At 39.2% G+C, this 18742-nt stretch overlaps 1 protein-coding gene across 4 annotated transcripts in view; it reads left to right on the top strand.

Annotated features, from left to right (window-relative positions):
* Positions 1-18742, top strand: part of ARHGAP6 (Rho GTPase activating protein 6) — a 327498-nt gene that overhangs the window by 197343 nt on the left and 111413 nt on the right. Inside the window, exon 1 of one of the 4 annotated variants that reach the window (XM_027675163.1) lies at positions 5795-5895. The exons of the other annotated variants lie outside the window; for them this stretch is intronic. The gene's annotated coding sequence lies outside the window, so the exon portion shown is untranslated. Of the gene's footprint in view, positions 1-5794; positions 5896-18742 lie in introns of those variants that run through there. 4 annotated transcript variants of the gene reach the window in all.

Genomic DNA, 18742 nt, shown 5'->3' with positions numbered 1-18742 from the left:
GCAAGCAAATTAATCAGGGTGAAAGCAGTAAAAACAGCACTGCTTGAGCTCCTCTCCTCCCTTCCATGTGGGAAACATGACGTTTTCTAACCAGATAGTGGGAATGTTTTCTTCTGCAGGCCTGAGTCACTTGTGAGGAATGCTAAGATTAATGCACAAGATTAATTTTCTCACTGCTGCCTTCTCTGCTGCAAAAATGGAAGTTTGTTTGCCTTTGAACTTTTCTCTCATTTCCAGCAAAATTTCAGATACTCTGACCCAATTCAAACCCAGTGTTGTTCTGTAAAATCTGTAAAATTTGTCCTTGCCTTTTAGTGACCATGAGGACAGAAGTCAGTGCATGTCTTTTTTGGACTTAGCTTATTTTACAGTACAGAAATTAATCTTTCTGTTTGCTCTAGTGCACTTTGTGTGCTTCTCCAATATACAGAAAACTTTTTGAGAGATTATCCCCACTGCCCTCTTTCTCAATTAAACATTAAGAATTATTGAAAGAATTAGTATTAAGTACTAAAATTAAAATCGAAGAAGAGATAAAAGATGCCTTGCTGGGTTGCTCCAGAGTAAGCACTACTGTATATGTATTGAGTCTCATGCAAGGGTCATGACTGACAGTGGGCCAGTTTTTAATGCACGTTAATTTCACTAAGGCATGTATTGCACAAGTATTCCCATTGAATTTGGGCAAAAAGACTTCAAGCTCATTCTGAAATGAATACCTATTGAAGTATTTTGGGAAAAGCAGTAATACAAAAATGAATTAATGTTCCCCTGGGTAATGCACCTTAATTTATATAATTTTTAAGATTTAACATACATAGTTGAAAGCCATCATAAGTGAAAGGAGTGCAATTGGATTTTTCTCTGTAGCTTGTAAATAACAACGTGTTCTGTGTACTATCCCTAAAGGAGCAGGAACAAAGTTCTAGGCACCTTTTTTTGTACTTTGGGTCTGGCATTAGTTTCCAGCAGTAACTGTAACAGTTTTGTCCTGCTCCAGGCACTCCTATTCCTTTCAAGGCTTCACGGAGGGCTCATGCCCTCCCTGAGTTCCAGTATTGATGCCTACAGAGGAGAGAGAGAAGGTGGCCTGGAAGTGGTAATGCTGGCTTTGGGCCAGGCAGTGTCTTTCTCTCTCTTATTTGATTAAAAGGAAATCAGCCTGGTAGCAGTTAAAAAGAAATGGAGATGCACTTGGTGTAGTCATGTGCAGGTACCACTGCTGTGCATCATGTGTGCCTGCTAATGCTCATCAGCTGCCTTCTCTTTGATGCTCATATGCTTAAGTAATTATTCCAATCAAGACTACAAAAAAAACCCCTAAAGATAATTTCCATTTAAGATAGGTTGCTTTCTCAGAATGGCTTATTTGTCAAAAACACATGTAAAATCGTATTCCACTGATGTAATTGAAATTTCTGCCTTGTTCTTCATTTAGGATGGATGTTTACTCGGGGTTTCTGTAGTATTAAGGGACAGAGATTGTCTTGTAGCAAATGTCCTATTCTGCTCTTTGATGGGATTCTGGTTCTTCACTGTGATGAGTAGATCATAGAGGTTGACAAAAAAGATAACATTAAAACTCTTGAAAGTTTGTCTTCTCATTGAATCAATGAGAAGACCTAATTAGTAATTGAAAAGATAATTAAAATTTGACAAGCTGCCAAGATTTGTGTCTCACGTTGTTGTTCTTTTTCAATAGTGGATTATTTTTTGAAATTATTCATGACTCTTTTGGCCTTTTTTTTTTCTTTCCTGCCTTCCTGCAACTGATTGCTCATTTCAGTTCTTCTAATTTTCTAATAATCTGAATTTTTATTTGCCTGTTGTCAACACCTTATTTCATTCTGTGTTCTCCTTGTTTACAATTGCTGCTTTTCCTCCAAAGGTTTCTGACTCTGTTGCTTTCCTGCTCAGTCTCATATTGGGTACTCATTAACTTCCCATGAATTATTCCCTTCAGGTATTCAATGCTTGCTTCTACAATTTTTCATGATCCTGGTTTTGTTCCTTTCTTTTTATACCAGAATCAAGACTTGTCATTGTTCCTGTTTACCAGTATAATTTTCTGAGACTCTTGTATGCTTAGGTAGAAAGAAAGGCAAGCATATATTTTTGTGTGCTTAACAAGGCTAGAAATTAATTATAAGTGTAAAAGATAAAATCTCCCCCTTGACTCTGAGGCTCAAATTTCACGTGAGTTCTCTATTTACATAACCTTGCAATTTCTGACTATCCATATTCAGAGTAGCACCTTTCTATTTTGCCCATATCAATGCATTGTGAATTTAGGACTACTTCTCTGATCAATACAAAATTTCAGATAACATGGATGAAAACTCCCATTTAGTCTAAATCAGGGGGATAATTTGTCTTACTAAGACTTACTGAAAATATCTGAAGCACCACACAGATTGTAACAGGCCAAAACATCAGGTCAAACTCAAGAGACTTTCTGAACATCTTCCTGAGGCCTTCTTCAAAGACATTTGTTTTATTTATGGTGTATGTTACCCCAGTATGTTTCTAAACAGACAAGAAAGAGGAGTCAAGAGTCATAAGAGTATAGAAATGTACTTGAAATGTAGCACTCTTCACACTGTGTTCCAGCCTGAGTGACAACAGTTGCTGTGAAGCATCTGGAGAAGAGAAAGGATTAAGCCCTGGATCTTGAACGATGCACTCATACTTGGGCAGTGAACATCAGGGTGCGGTCCACATCTGAGACTGGTGCTGGACTTCTATTCCTGCTTCTACAAAGCTGACCTTAAACAATTTCCTTGGGACTAAATTAAAATAGGGAGGGAAGTGTCAAACTGCAAAGTTGTAACAGACCTTTGAAATGCTTGGCTTTTTCTGGAGGGGAAACTACATCCTTGAGTGCGTGCCTGAGCTATGCAATGGAAAGAAGAAGCAGGTGCTGTATCATAGACCTGCTGCAATGCCAGGCAGGGCTGCACAGGACCCAGAAGACATGGGTTCCAGCGTGGCCTGGCAGGAGGTTGAAACTCCAGTCTCTTGAAAGAGCTACAAGCCACTAGGTTAGAGAATAGCCTAAAATCAGGAATTCCTTTGTTTATGTTTGCACTAATTGATTATGTCTTTGCTTTGGTTCTTTTTTTTAATTGTGGTGGTGGTAACTGTTTTTTGGCTTTGGTTTGAGGGTTTTGGGTTTTTTTTCCTTCACTCTTTTCTTAGTTTTGTTTTGTTTGTTTTTTTTTTTTTTCCCAGAAATATATTCCCACATCTGCTTAGCATTCTGGCCCTGAAGCTTTTCTTTTACAGAAGAGCCTAGTTCCATGTCTTGGAACAAAATCTGTGGTCATCACAGATGTGTAAACACGTTGCCTTTCATATGTACCTCTGGAAGACCACCTCCTGAACTTCCTGCCTGTTCAATCACTGCTGTGTGGACCTTAGGGCAGCATGGCAGGGCTGAGGTATGGAGGATTGATTGTAGACTGACATTTCATTGACCATGCCAGAAGGGCTGTAGAAGCCTGGGCAATTTTCCTGGCCTGAATTTAAATACCTATGTACAGTCTCTGTTAAGCATCTAACACAAACCTTTCATTTTGATCCTCTCACATGTAAGTTGGAGTGATTATTGAGAGCTGGATACTTCACAGGGATATGGATTGGTCCCCTCTGCTGCTTTGGATTCAGTATGCTGTATATGTCATTATGAACATTGTAAACTAATCATGGTAGATTTTCTTCTTACTAGTCACAAGTCTCAAATGATGTGAGGTATTATTCCCACTTGATTTCTAACACTGCTCTTTTTTGTGAGAGTAGAGATGTTCATTTTCAAAGTAAAATCAAGCAGTCATTCTTTATGCTCTCAAAATCTATCAAGAAACAAAGGCTTACCTTCTTTTGGTTTTTCTCTGTGTAGGATCTTGTGTAGCAACCAACGTGTTAGTCCTTAAACTGAACTTTTCTATATTATTAATATGACTTTTTGAGGTCTTGCACTCTTTTGTACCCCAGACTGCAATACTGATGGCATTGGGACCATCAGTAGCAATTTTAAATCACTTTATTAAAAGACTTTCTTGTTATTTATTACATAAAAACATTTCCTGGAGGGCATATTCTGGTGAACATATTCTTCGGGCATATTTGCAACTCAGGATGTCTCTAGGCCTTTCTGTAGAGTGCTTCTTTTTGAATATGTCAAAAAAAGACTGTTAAAAATACTGTGAAAAAGCCTAGTCACCAAAAATTAGAATGTTATGCAGACATTTTCTCTAGAGGTGTATAAGTGTGTAAGGTATATCAGAACCCAATTTTTGACCAGGACTCTTTTAAATACCTCTACCCAGAAGGAAATCTGACCGTTTTGCGCTTACATTTGCAAACATAAGTAGGATGTACTTAAGTATTGTTATTATTTACATTGATAATTATAATTTCTGGGTTGAATATTCTCTAACATTCAGTGAGGAGCTAAATTTACACCCTTGCCTGGTTTTCCATGCTACATATTAAACCTATTTATCAGATGAGTGTTGATTTGAACAGAACAAGTCTCTTGCTCAGAGTAGCCCTGCTCATGGTAAAGTTGTGCCTTAGCTTCAGGAAATGCACTATAATTAAATGCCAGTAGAAATTACTAACTTGGCAGTAGCTCAAGCACTTCATTGCAGTGAGATCTTGATTTCTTTTATGCCAAAGTATTGTTAAAGCAGCACTTGATTTATCTTGAATTTACAAGATGATGTCAGATTGTAATCTGGTTCCTGGGCATTAGACTACTTTCCTGAAAAATAGAAGAAGTGTAGTTCACTTTTTATAATTCTACTGTTGTTTTTTATGGTTAATAGAATATTCTTCACATACAATTCTGGATATAGTGCTGTGAGGGCTGGATAATAGTATTAGGCAGAATTAAAAACACCAGAAAGGCGAAAAGCCTGAGTCCAGTTTATGAATAACATGGAGTGGTATTGAGTACATAGTATGAATGGGAAAATTCCCTGCTTTGTAGACTCCGTGGCATGTGTGTATTTCCAAATGTGACTTTGTCGTCTTTTTTTAAATAAGAAGATAAATCCTCTCATTCTCAAGCTTCACTTTGGAGATAGTAGGACTTTTTCCTACTGTTTTTCTCTTTCTCTTCATCCTCCCTCACTCCCAACATTTATCTGTAAACTTGAGTCTAAACAGTACTCTGTGGATTTTTGTACTTGGATTTCATATTATTGAATAAAAACTCACAATACTCTCCGAGAGAAGTAAACAGAAGATGCAATATCTCAAGCTGCAGTGTGTTTTGGTTACTGAAGACTCTGATGTGCGTCTGCTTGGTTAAGCAATAATGATATTCATTGTAATGCATAAACCAGGTGGTAAGTGATATGAATGTCTTACATATGAAAATATTTTACATTGATACTTTTTCATTTCAAGATAAAGGAAGTTGCATGCTACTCAGCTGTTTGTTCTTCCAAAAGATTCAGCAGCAGTTCTCTGTAGGAATTCAGTGCTAGAAACAATAAATTTATATTAATCAGCTTCATTGTGCAAAATTGTACAGATACAGCAGTTGAAATAATGTGACAGTACTGAGCAATTTGCTTCTCATTTGCTTAACTGAGGATGGGATTGAAGCTTCATGTTCTGAGTGCCTTTCAATCTGGTGTATATATGATTAATGTTGGTGAGTCACTTGTGATGGGAATTTTAGCTTTTTCTTACACTGCAAGATAGGGAGACTTTCTACTCCTCCCACCACCACTTTAAAAGTGCTGTTGAAGACAGAAAAGAGGTAATTTTTCATGTTTTCAGAGTTAAACTGTGTTAAAGGAAGTGAGGAGATAGCCAGTCCCTTGGCATTTGCTGCACGGGTGTCTGCAAACCACCTAGGACAGCTGAGATTGGGATAAAAGGGTAAGTAGATTGTTATGCACTTGAGAAACCAACTATTCTTAACTGCTTATTTAAATTCAGAATTTAGCTGGGAAGGCTAGTCTAGAAGAAGGATTTGGGAAGGAAGTAATTCTGAAGGTGCAGGAAGGGGTACATCATAGGAATTGGTGGAGCTCTGGAGACCTGTTTATGCCTGCCAGAAGTAAGCTGGGGAGAATATGGTGCTTCGTTTACATAGGTTAGCTCGAAAGCTCACTGTAGCTGACTGTGAAATAATGTAGGCACGTCTACAGAACTTTCCCTGTGATTCTGGAAAATGTTTTTTATCTGTTTATGTATCTGTGCCTCTGAATAAAGAGTACAATACACAGTTCGATTATGATAGTCACCACAAAATTCATCAAATAGGGCAGAATGGCTTACATAATGGGGAAGTTTAAAGGGCTTCACTTCACATGTACCTAGTGGTCAGATACTTGGAAATGCCTAAGCACACATACATATAGAGGGAAGTCTTCTGTGGCATTTTACAGTATTTAAACAAACTGCTGAGTTAACGGCTGCTGAATGCAACAGGGCTTAGGCAACTGACTTGCTTCTGTTTTAGAAAGCCCTGGTGAATCTCTATGTGTAATTTTAGACCTATAAATAATGCTAAAATATGGTCTTATATTTAAATGAATATCCTTCACCTACAATTTGAAGTCTACCCAGTGTCACTTATGACATTGAGTACAGACCTCTTGACCTAGTGTCTTATGGTTTTTAGCTACTGTGTCTGTATCTTGTTTTGTTAAGCTGCAGCTGTAAGATTGGACAGAGCAAGATCATTTGAGGCTGACCACTTCAACTGTAGTCAACTGAATTGTTTAATTCTTCTTGTTATGGTAGTGACCTTCACTACAAATAACATTACCAACTATTTGGTGACCTCTAGGAATATAGTCTTCTGTCTGCTACCTTTTGAACTGGTATTTCAAAAGTGACTCAGCAGGAAGCATTTGGCTACAGTGAGTATCAATACCAAATATTGTGACATTAGTAATTGTGCTGCTAGTTTGGGTTCACATTATTGTTAGATATACATGTCTAATTCATTCTATTACAGAGGGAAAATTACATTCAATTTGTATGACTAGCAAAAAAAAAATTAACCCTTGGGGGAAAAAATTGTCTAATGCAGACTGCCAACACTTTGGAAAGTGACTTTATAAAAAGAAAAAAGATTTGAGTTATTTATTGTATTAGAGATTGACATTTTCCCTTCTTCTCATATCTGTTCATCACAGCTCTTGGAGCTCTGTTTGCTTTCTGGAAGTATAATGTCTTGCTCTGAGTGACTGAAAAGGCTTATTTCTGCCCTAGGCTGAGAGTAGAAAGGATGAGTGCTTTGGTAGTGCAATGCTGATCTGAACACTGCGGGAGAAAACAGATCTTTATGAAGGTATAAAACGAAAAGATTTTATAACATTAGTTCTAATGTTTGTTTTCAGTATTCTCTGTAGTATTTTTTTCTTTTCTGAAGAAATCTATAGCTTTTTCACAAATTGCTTTACCTTGTTGGTTTTCATAATTCATTCTTCATTGAAAATATATTAATGGCTACTGAAGATACTCAAGTCGAGCTCCTGGCTGCTGTAAAATGCACACTAAATACTAAGCATGAATACCATTGGGCATGTGCACTTATCCATCACTTTGATTTTACAAGTCTGGCCATGCAGCCTGCTGAAGGTCGTCCACTTGACTGTTCCCTAGTGGCATTGCAAGCTCAAGATCCCCATAGTGCATTCCTGCATCCATTCTGAGTGGTACATGGAAAAATACACCTCTTTGATCACGAACTCTGACTGTAACACCTAACTACTGTGACAGGCACTTTCTAAATACCCTGAGTAGAACATTATGTTTTTATTATTCTGAAAAGGGATCAGAAAAATGATTTGGTACATTGCCTTCTCTGAATTCCCATTTCCCCAGGCAGTTTGTGCCTGTGCACAGACACCTTTGTTTTTAAAGTTTACCTTTTCAAATCCATGTATCATCTGAATTCACATAATTCTAGATATTATACAAGGAACATTGCGAAAGAAATTATAAAAGGAAGATGGAATAGCAGATCTAGTTTTGCAGTTCCTCACAAAGCTTAGAGCCAGGTCTCTCTTCATTCTGGCTATTATTTCCCGTGTCATGCTGTACGGGCATGAGGAGCCTTTCTGGCATTCACCACTTTTGTTAACTCTGATTTGTTGAATGGGCAACTTCTCTAATAGTGGTTTGAAATACTTTGATTTTGTGCCTGATGGTGCAGTGTAGCTCTAACAGCAATCCTAGTGGGGAAAAAACGAGGAAAAGTGTGTGAATTCCCACTAAGCTGTAGTCAGAGCTGACAGGTTGCTGAAAGCCAGCCACTGCTCTTGCAGATAAGAATGCCTTCAGCTAGGGGCACAGAAGTACCTGGTGAACCCAAAGAAGAGCAACTGCAGCTGTGGGAAATTCTGGGCTCTTTTAAGATGCTTGCATGAAGCTCAGTAAAGATCAAAGCAACCAGATTGGTAAAATGGTAATTTTTTTTTTTTTTATTTGAAATGTCACTTTTCTGTGCTGTCCATAGAGCTCCATTAACTAATCTTCAGAGATGGGTTATGCTGCATAGTAAACGGTCAGTGTGCAACAGTTAAAAATAACTAAGTGATGCCATCTGCTGTCTTAAAATCTTATTTAATGTTATGTTTGACTGAATTGTTATCCTAAGAAGAAGTGGAAACTACCTACACTGAGAATAATGTCAGAGCTGTGACATGCTATCTGATGTGTATCAAAGTTATGCAATATAAATACTGATTGTGACTAAATATAGTAGACTATAGAATGTCAGAAGGAAATGTGATGGTAGTGTCAATCCAAAATAATTCCTCAGTGAATCTACTTTGCAAAGAATTTAAGATTTTTTTTTCCGACTGTTATGTTTTTTATATTTCTGAGAGGAAGATGTAGAATCCTGGGAAATAGAGGGGAACATTCATTTACTTGGAGCAGAGGGGAGCATATTAATTTCCAGATGTAGTACACTAGGACTCTCCCATTCAAGTACTGTAAATAACAGAAGTTCTTATGGGAGTATATCTCATATGGAAGTATATCTATAAGATTCACAAATGACCAAACCAACAGAGAATTAATTCTACAGTTAATAATACCTAGAAATGTTGTACTTTGCAGCTGCCTTTTAAATCAGAAGGCCTGCAAATCCTGGTTTGACAAAGAGGAAACTATGCATGTATTTACATCCTTCTTGTAGCTTGCCATACTTCTTTCTTTTAAACTTCTCTAAAATGCCTTCCACTGCAGCTGGACTGTCCACTCTGGAGAATACAGAAATCATGAGATGGATTGAAAAATATAAAGATGGATTTTTAAAAATATGTACTTGTTCATTCTTTTGACTTTTCTAAACATTCCCATATTTCCAAATCTGAGGGCACAAACTCTGCTTTAAGAGGCAGAATAAAATGTGAAGCAGAAACGTCCATGTAATCATGTGTTGGTCTTGAAAGCACAGGACCTTAACTGCAGGTCACAGAGTTTATTGCAAAATGTCCAAGTGTCCATCAGCCCTGAGATTAGCTCAATTGGTTAAAACTTGGTGGTAATAATGCCAAGGTCACGGATTCAGTCATCTCCTGTATGGGCCATTCACTTAAGAGTTGGACTCCATGATCCTTGTGGGTCCCTTCCAACAGAATATTCTGTGATTCTGTAACCAAAAGGTCTGACAGTATAGAATTGTGATGCATTTATATGCATGCTAATCTGCTGCTGTTAAGCTAGTCCTCAGTGGGCATGAACTGTAAACTGTGTATTAGGCTTTATTTGGGATAGTGTCCAAGCAAGTGGGGAGAAAAATTTGGATAATGTAATCTATGAGTTCCTATTATATTTCCAGGGCAAATGCTGAACTCATAATTAGAGCATCAGTAACAATGTAAGGAAATATTATGCTCTTGGCTGTAGAAAAAGTTATCTGAAGGAAACAGTAGATTTAAAGGTCTTGTTGAAAAAAAGCAGGAAGAGATTTTTATTCCTCATGAAAAATCAAGGAGCTCTTGAGATGATGTTTTAAACAAGTTGCAAAAATGTACTCATGTTCTAATTAGTGCACCTTTCTCAGGGAATTACAACTGACTGTTAGCAAAGGTTTTTCTGGAAATGTCTAGGCTTTTGGATAACGTGTCTTCCACCACCTCAGTCTGGCCTTATGGAAAACTGAACTTTCTGTCTACAGGATAATGCAGTATCAGGTTGTCCAGAGTGCTTCTGATTCTGTAAGGTGATGTGGACAGTAGAGTAAGGATTAAAGGTATGGATGATGGGAAGAAATGACCAAGAGTTAGGGGAAATGGTAGAATCATAGAATAAAAGGAAAACCAGGCTGTCAAAATTGTCTTTTCTTCAGTGTGCCCACCAAGACTTTCTTATGCTATGCAAATTTTGACGTTAACAAAGTACTTCATAAATTTAAACTGTAAATGAAAAGGATTTTTGTCTCTTATTCCCTGGTGCAGTCTTTACTTTTATAACTCTTGTTCTTTTACAGCTGAGTGCTATTTCCAGGGAAGCCAGTTCATGCATTTTAGAAGTGAATAGTGCTTTGGGAACTCTCCAGTCTGACTGAAAAAATACAAAACCTTAAGTGAAGTACCAGCATGAAGACCTAGAAATGCAAGGGACCATGCACATGATCAGTATTCGTCTTCATTCCTGCCATTCCTGTTGCTGGGACAGAAACACTTCAGTAACTCATCTGGTTTTTTATTTTGATGCCGAATTGCCAGAGCTGTCTGATTCTGTCTGAACTCCACATTGTCAGAAGCCTCTCTGAGGTTTTGAAGTGCCATTCTGAGCACTGTGTCATGGGAGGGGGTTGTGAATGAACCTCAGGTTTGTCTGAAAGACATCATCGTGGCTGACTTGCTGCAGTCTAACACCTGTCAGGAAGATGGAGGAATACTCATCTCTGAAACAGAAAAGATCATCTGTTATGGCCCTATGAACTAAGTTTTGGGGGTGATTGTGATGTGCTTGGCTGAATAAATAACAGATCAGGATCATGGGGCAGATGGCTGGGTCAAAACATTTTTTTTTCTTTGCGTGTTTCTCTGTTAGTGTGGTACCGTATATATACCTTTTTCTTTTTTCTGCAGCCTAAGATTTGTATGATGAATACCATCTTTTTAAGCAAGTCTGGTGCTTGTGAGATAGGTTGCAAGTCTGCTGTAAGATTTTATTGACTTGGAAAAATTTGCTTTAGTCCCTTCAGAATTACCCTATTTTGTTACCTCAGTTTATTTCTGTAAGCCTGCTTTGTGAAAATTGTGTTGTATTGAGTTTCCTTACATGACGTAGCAATTCAAATAAATATAGTGGTGTGACACCTTCAATCAAACTTAGGATTCAATCTATACTTGAGATGATTTGCAGTTTAAAAATGAAGTTCCATGAATAATGATTTGTCAGTTTAGAAAATAATTGCTATTTTCACTCACTAGGCCAAGCAAGTATGAACTTTTTATGCTTATTAGAGCAACATTCAGGCAGCTGTAATTTTTAAATGAAGTTAGGTAGTCTACTGAGGAACAAGAATTCTTTTTCCAGTTCATTAATTTTCTCGTTTCCTTTTCCTTTGCTTCTTGCTTGAATTTCATGACAGAGTAAAGCACTAGCATCTTTGCATTAAACAAATATATCTATAGGCACTCTTATTTCCTTACTCTCTTAAAATGGGTCTTGTAAAAAGAGTAAGATTTTCTGAGTGTACTGGTTTTCTTTCCTTCCAAGCAGTGTTGCAAAATGCATCAGCAGTTCAGCAGTGTAAACCTGGAGTTGGGGGTAATCACCTTTGGCTGCAGCATTTAATTAATCTGGTTTGTATGTGCAGTGCTTTATAGGAACTATTAACAGTAGCTCTTGGAGAGTGTAAATTGCAAGAAACAGAGTATTTATAAAGCTTCAGAAAATGTGCCTCGAAGCATGTGCATTGTAAGGTGTTTCTTAATGCGGTTAGGCAGTTGCTGTCATTTGTTAATTTACCGAGCCTTTAATTGTACTTTGTATCATCAGATCTGGACTCCATCCAGCACTGATGTTTCCCACTTGTAATGCTTTTGAGTTTAGGGACTTGCATGCATGCTGTGGGAAATAAAGGCCAGAGACTGACAGTGACTTTGGTGGTGTGCCTTGGGAAAGAAGTTAAAGCTGATGTATACCATGAAGTTAAGGAAACAGGGGCAAGGGAAAAGTAGACACAAACCAAAACCTGTTAAATTTAGACACGCTTTCTCTTTTTCTAGTTGCGCTGGTGTTTTCAAGCCTAATCTCTTTTTTGCCTTCTGTATAGTATGTTTTGTTTGCTATTTAGCTAGTGGCCAAGCTTACAACATGCCGGCAGACTGAGAAAGGAGCAGTTAAACAGGATGCTGGCTATGGCAGGAGAAGCATCAAGTAGATCCAGGTAATGGCAGCTCAGCCTTTTGCAGCTTGGTAACTTCATTAGTTTTTGGCTTGCAGAACTGTTTTCATATCTACAGTGTCATAACTTAAAACTGTGTGAAGAGAAGATAAAAAGCAATTAATCTTCAGTCTCTCTACAGTACTTAGTTTCTAATGGCAAATTTATAGCAGCTAGTAAGAGCAGAGTTAGTGTTTACAGACTTGAAGTTTGGTGGTGTTAAGCATATAGTAATGTATAATTCAGTACTGTGAATTCAAATTGGTTGAGCTATGATATGATCTGATGGCCACAACCTTACTTTATTATACAATAAAATGTGTGCATGCAGCATTAGCACTCTGCCTAGAGAACTGGAGTCTTTAACATCCTAGACCATTGCGTGATAAATCTTCCTGCAGCAGCCCTTGCTGTCCCTGGGCTCTCTAGTTTCAGTCACTTCAGGTTTGTGAAGGCTCACTGGCAGAGTGGAGTTTTATAGATTCCTGCTGACCCAGGATCTTGAGGGAAATGTGGAGTCCCCAGCTGTGGGAGCAGAACCTTCAAGAATCTATAAACTTGGCCACAGAGAGAAAATGACCACATCCATTAGGACATGAGATAATATCTCCCACACACTGAAAGAAAACAAAAACTAAAATGCAGAATCAGACTATGTGAAAGCATTATCTAGTACATTTTAAAACAGCACTGTATGTGTTTCTATTTTAAGATTATTTAACATAAATTGATGTTATCTAATTCCACATCTCCACATTTCTCCACTGAGAGAATGTCATCCTGAGTGCACAGAGCATGCACATTGGCTTGAAAGAATAAATAACTCACCTTTGCTATTTTCTCTGAAAAGTGAAGACAGGAAAGAGGGAATGCGATTTCCCTTACTACTTTTAACTCCTTCCCCAGGCCAAGCAAACAAGCGAAAAGAGTTTTATTGGAACAAATGGGCAAAGGATGAGCTAAAACCCTGAAGACATCTCAGCTTTTGAAGCCTCTTGCCACTTTGCATCACAAATACTCCTAATGTTCAGGATTTTGCACTGTATGAAGGCCACCTGGAAACCTGATGATGGTTCTTCTTAGTTAAGCGTTGGGATGAAGTGGCCTTCTTTGGGAGCTGAATGAGTATGAATCTCCTTGCTGAAATCCAGAAGATTGAGGGTGGATGAAAAATACTGTCAAAACAGCACTCTGGTTTCAGTAAGCACCATGGTTCCTGCTTTTTCAGTTTTCTGCGCACCTGGCAAGGGCACAGAGGCTATTTTTGAACTGTCTAGACTGTTCTTCTAAAAGGGATCTCTTCTTTTTCCTCTTCTGGTTATTGGTCATCATTATTGGTCATCAGGAAGAAGGGAGTTAGCTCATCTCTTTGTGAATTTGCCCACACACTGAGCCCACATAAACATTTTACAAAGCATACTTATAGAAGTGTTGTAAGAACCCATCTCCTCAAGAGCTATGCATTTATAAAACTGACTTGCATGTAGTTTAATGAGTCCAGAAGGATGGCTGCTAAAGTAAATTTTTGTATGACGTTTTCTATTAAGATAAAATCCACTACCCTCCCCTACTGCCCCCCCCCATTTACCTTGAAAAGGTTTACACATGTACACAAAGATAAAATGTGAATGTGCAGCCTAGTAATTTAAATATTCAATTACTTCAATAATTCAATATATTTCTCCATATTTGAGAAGTCATAGCAGTCAGGCAAAATTGCCAGTGACTGGGAAAAAGGAAACATTGCTCCTGTTTTTAAAAAAGGGGAGAAAGGAAGACCCGGGGAACTACAGACTGGTGAGCCTCACCTCTGTGCCGGGGAAGATCATGGAGCAGATCCTAATGGAAGCAATGTTAAGGCACATACAAGACAAGGAGGTGATCCAAGACAGCCAGCACAGCTTCACTAAGGGCAATTTATGCCTGAGCAATCTGATGACCTTCTATGATGAAATGACTGCAACAGTCAACAAGCAGTCAACCTACCAATGTCATCTGCTTAGACTTCTGTAAGGCCTTTGACCTGGCCCACATAACATCGTCATCTCCAATTTGGAGAGACGTGGATTTGAAGGGTGGACTATTCCTGGATAAGAAATTGGCTGGATGGACATAGAGTTGTGGTCAATGACCCTATGTCCAAGTGGAGGGCAGTGATGAGTGGTGTCCCTCAGGGCTCTGTCTTCGGACCAACGCTCTTTAATATCTTCCCCAGTGACACAGACAATGAGATCAATGCACCCCCGTTGAGTTTGCAGATGACACAGTGCTGAGTGGTGCAGTTGGCACAACAAAAGGATGGGATGCCATCCGGGGGAGCTGTACTAACTTGAGAAGTGAGCCTGTGAGAACCTCCTGAGGTTCAACAAGTCCAAGTGCAAGGTGCAGCACGTGGATCAGGGCAATCCCAGGCATAAGTACAGACTGGATGAAGAAGTCATTGAGAGCAGCCCTCTGGAGAAGGATTTAAGAGTTATTGTGGATGAAAAGCTGAGTATGGCCAACAGTGTGCACTCGCAGCCCAGAAAGCCAACCACAGCCTAGGCTGCATCAAAAGAAGGGTGGCCAGCAGGTCAAAGGAGATGATTCACCTCTTTACTCTGCCCTTGTGAGACCTCACCTGGAGTGCTGTGTCCAGGTCTGTGGTCCTCAGCATAAGAAAGACATGGACTTGTTGGAGCAGATGAGGTCACAAAGATAATCAGAGGCCTGGAGCACATCTCCTATGAAGACAGACCGAGTGAGCTGGAGTTGTTCAGCCTGGAAAAGAGAAGGCTCCAGAGAGACCTTATTGCAGCCTTCCAGTACTTGTTACTGCTTCTCTTTCTCTTGATGATGCTTTTCCCTATTGTTTACTTTTGTTCCTTTTTTTTTTTTTGTCTTATCGCCACAGAGAAGAATTTAGGAGCGTTCTAGAGTTCTAATAGGAGCATATGTATGTGTTCATACCTTCAGTGTTAGGAAAGGTTGGTTATGAAATGCAATAGCTTTTCAGCAAAAGGGAGAACCTTTCTCACGAATGTCACCCTGTTGTAATCTGAGACCATAATAGCTTTTCATTAAATGGGGTTGCTTCATCAAAGCTAACTGGCGTTGGAAATTGCTGTGAATTGATGCTTTCTGGGCACTTAGAAACCTCTTGGAGTTGTTTTTTGCTAGCATGGAAAAATTGAATTAAAATGACAGGAATCATCCAGTTTTTAACAGAACAGGTAAGCAATGGCAGATGATGTTGGCTGGGAACCTGATAAGTAAAAGTCTTTCCTTTCTCCCCCATGCTTTGCCTCACTCATATCTTGGCCAGCCGTGCTGGCCACTACAGCCTCACTCTTCCTCTGATCTTCCATCTACTCAGCTGTGTCCAGCTGCTGGTGCTTTTCTTGTTCCTGCTCTGGTGGGGTGTTTACTGGGACCAGACTCTGCTCTGCTGCCTCTGCTGATATCTCTGTCTGACAGAACTGGTGGTGTTTAGACAGGAAATTTAGCTCAAATATATTGCTAGGCTAGTGTGGCTCTGAATCTGCCTCATGGCTTCCAAGATTAGTGTGTTTTGCATAGAAATTCATGGTATGTCTCCATCCAGATGTGAAAAATGCTCTAAAATTTTATTCCTTGCAACAGAGACTGTTATTATTACTACTATTATTGTTGTTAAGCATGTCGACAACCTACTTGTATTGACCTGATCTATGATAGTAATTCAAGTGGTAACTGTAACTTGTAATAGCAATTGAAATGGGAAAGAACAGCAGATGCCAACAACAGCTGTCAGTTGTTGTTGTCAGCTGCCAACAACAGATGTCCAGTAGGGAACAGGGAATGATCAGAAAATTATTACCCCTTTAAACATGCACAGATGTATTAGATATATGTATATAAATGCGGCATGTTGTACAAGTATATGCATGCATAGTTTAACAAAACTGATTTTTGGTAAAAATCATGTGAAGTGTGAGTCAGTCTTTGGGGTGATGATTATTGACAAGGGGGGAAAATTACAGACAAACAACTGAAAAAGTAGATTTGCTTAAGTTTCAAGAATAATGTTATTTCTGGAAATTAGCCTTTGCTTGTTTCTCACAAGCAGCTATTTTTTTGGTGCTTTGGTACTTATCTGTGTGGGTGTGGGGGCAAGACAGAGCAATATGCATGAATCTGACTGGTAAATTTTTGTTGAATTTTATTTGCAATATATTCCTTCTGAGGTTCCTTGTAGAGAAAAAGCAGGACTTATTATGCATCATATATCATTTTGGAGTGAATTTAAGACTGCTGGAATCATGCTTAGTAAGGGCATTTATAAAGTAAATTCTACGTGGAATGTGTTAGGTTTTTTGAGTGCATGTATGAGTAGTCCACATCTTGATATCGCAAGTGACATCACAGCTTGATACGAATTATATGTTAGGATAAGAATGGGGTTGTTTCACCTTCCTTTCTCCTTTCACATTTAACAAATGCTAATCATACTTGAATATCTCAAGACTTCTTATAGTCATTCATTTCTGATTGCCTACCTGGCTCACTTGGATGTTTCCTGCGTGGGTCAAGTTCTGCACTCAGATAACCAGGTAACAGTTTTAATTACTGAGTAACATTTTGTTAGCTAACTTCTGTATAAGATAGTGAGGGATTTTCCCTTTGGTTTTTTAAAGCTGTATTTTCATTTTAGTGAAACTTATCATGAGTCACGTCTCTAAGACCATTCCCCCTCCTTCTCTTCCAAGCCTACTGTCCTCTCTCTGCCCTTTCTCCTCATAACTGTCAGCCTCAGTACCACCAGACTCAGGCCCTGTACCTCAGTTGTGCCTGATCTTTTGTCTTTTCCAAGGCTTATTATGGAGGTTTCCGTTGCGTGACCAGCAGTGTTTCCATCACAGTAACAAAGTGTAGGCACTTCTCCTTCGGTATATAGCTAGTGATTCCATCATCCCCATATCATCATTGGCGAATCAGAGCTCAAATCAGTCCAATAGTTTAACTACCTAGGCAGCCTCATCTCCTCGGATGGTAAGATTGACGGGGAGATAGACAACAGGTTAGCCAAGGCATACAGTGCTTTCAGAAAACTCCATAGAAGAGTGTGGCAAAATAAACACTTGAAGAAAAGTACAAAGATCAGTGTTTACAGAGCCATTGTGCTGTCTACTCTCTTATATGGATCCGAATCGTGGGTCATCTACCGCCACCACCTGCGACTCCTAGAACGCTTCCATCAACACTGCCTCCGTACAATCCTAAACATCCACTGGTCAGATTATGTGACCAATACATCTGTTCTCGAACAGGCAGCAATCACAAGTATTGAGGCCATGTTGCTGAGAACACAGCTGTGCTGGGCAGGACACGTCTCCAGGATGAAGGACCACTGCCTCCCTAAGATCCTGCTTTATGGTGAACTTGCCACCGGCTGCCGCAAGAAAGGAGTCCCGAAGAGGAGATACAAGGACTCCCTGAAACAACATCTCAGCCTTGGCCATATTGATCAACATAACTGGTCTACTCTGGCCTCCAATTGGGAGGCCTGGAGACACACTATCTTTAACGCTGCTGATGCTTTTGAAAAAGCACGCAGGATCACTCTCGAGGAGAAAAGACAACGCAGAAAGAATCGAGCCTTGCAGAATATACCACCTAAGGAGTCTTTCTGCTGTGCCTTTTGCAACCGGACGTGTCTATCCCATATTGACCTTTTTAGCCACCAACGCGCTTGTAACAAATGTGGGTAGAGCCCTCCCCAGATCTTCATTCATGAAGCCCAGCCATGAAACTCTATGGGGTGCACCAACATCTTGGTCATGGAATGGGAACACACCTAGCTGTAGGATGGGATGGATGCTGAGGCAGCCCTGTGCACTTAACTGAACAGATGTGCACTACAGGCTTGATGGGGGGAAGGTGGCATTTTGTCATGTAAGCGGTGTTATTCCAGACATGTGGCTGGGAGGGGACTGTAGAGCTTCCAGAAGATGGACCAGAAGTAAAAAAAAGGCTAGTAATCCAAACATGTTTTTGGGCAGGCCAGGTCCAACCTGTTGTAGCCTGAGCTTCTAGGCTTTTATGTGCAGTTACAAACATGGACAAATCCATACATAGATGTCATGGTATTTCCATAAGCTACAGTCAGCCTTTTGTCTTCTCACCATAGTAAATTAAATTTGGCTGGGGAAATTCTCTGTTGATTAAGACTGATATTTTAGGAACTAGTGTTATAGTTATGTCCTAACCATAGCTCAGAGCTGGATTCCTTCCTCTGAAGAGAAAGAATTGACTTATTTAACTATTACTATTTTGTAGTCTTTCAGTAAATTTTGCAGTCTCATGGTGGTTTTCTACATCGTAATGTTGAGTTTATTATTA

This window comes from Neopelma chrysocephalum, unplaced genomic scaffold (assembly GCF_003984885.1).
Source record: "Neopelma chrysocephalum unplaced genomic scaffold, ASM398488v2 Primary Assembly neopelma1_25, whole genome shotgun sequence".
Taxonomy (NCBI): Eukaryota; Metazoa; Chordata; class Aves; order Passeriformes; family Pipridae; genus Neopelma; species Neopelma chrysocephalum.
Note: the sequence above shows the minus strand (reverse complement) of the source record. Positions and strands in the feature narration are given on the sequence as shown.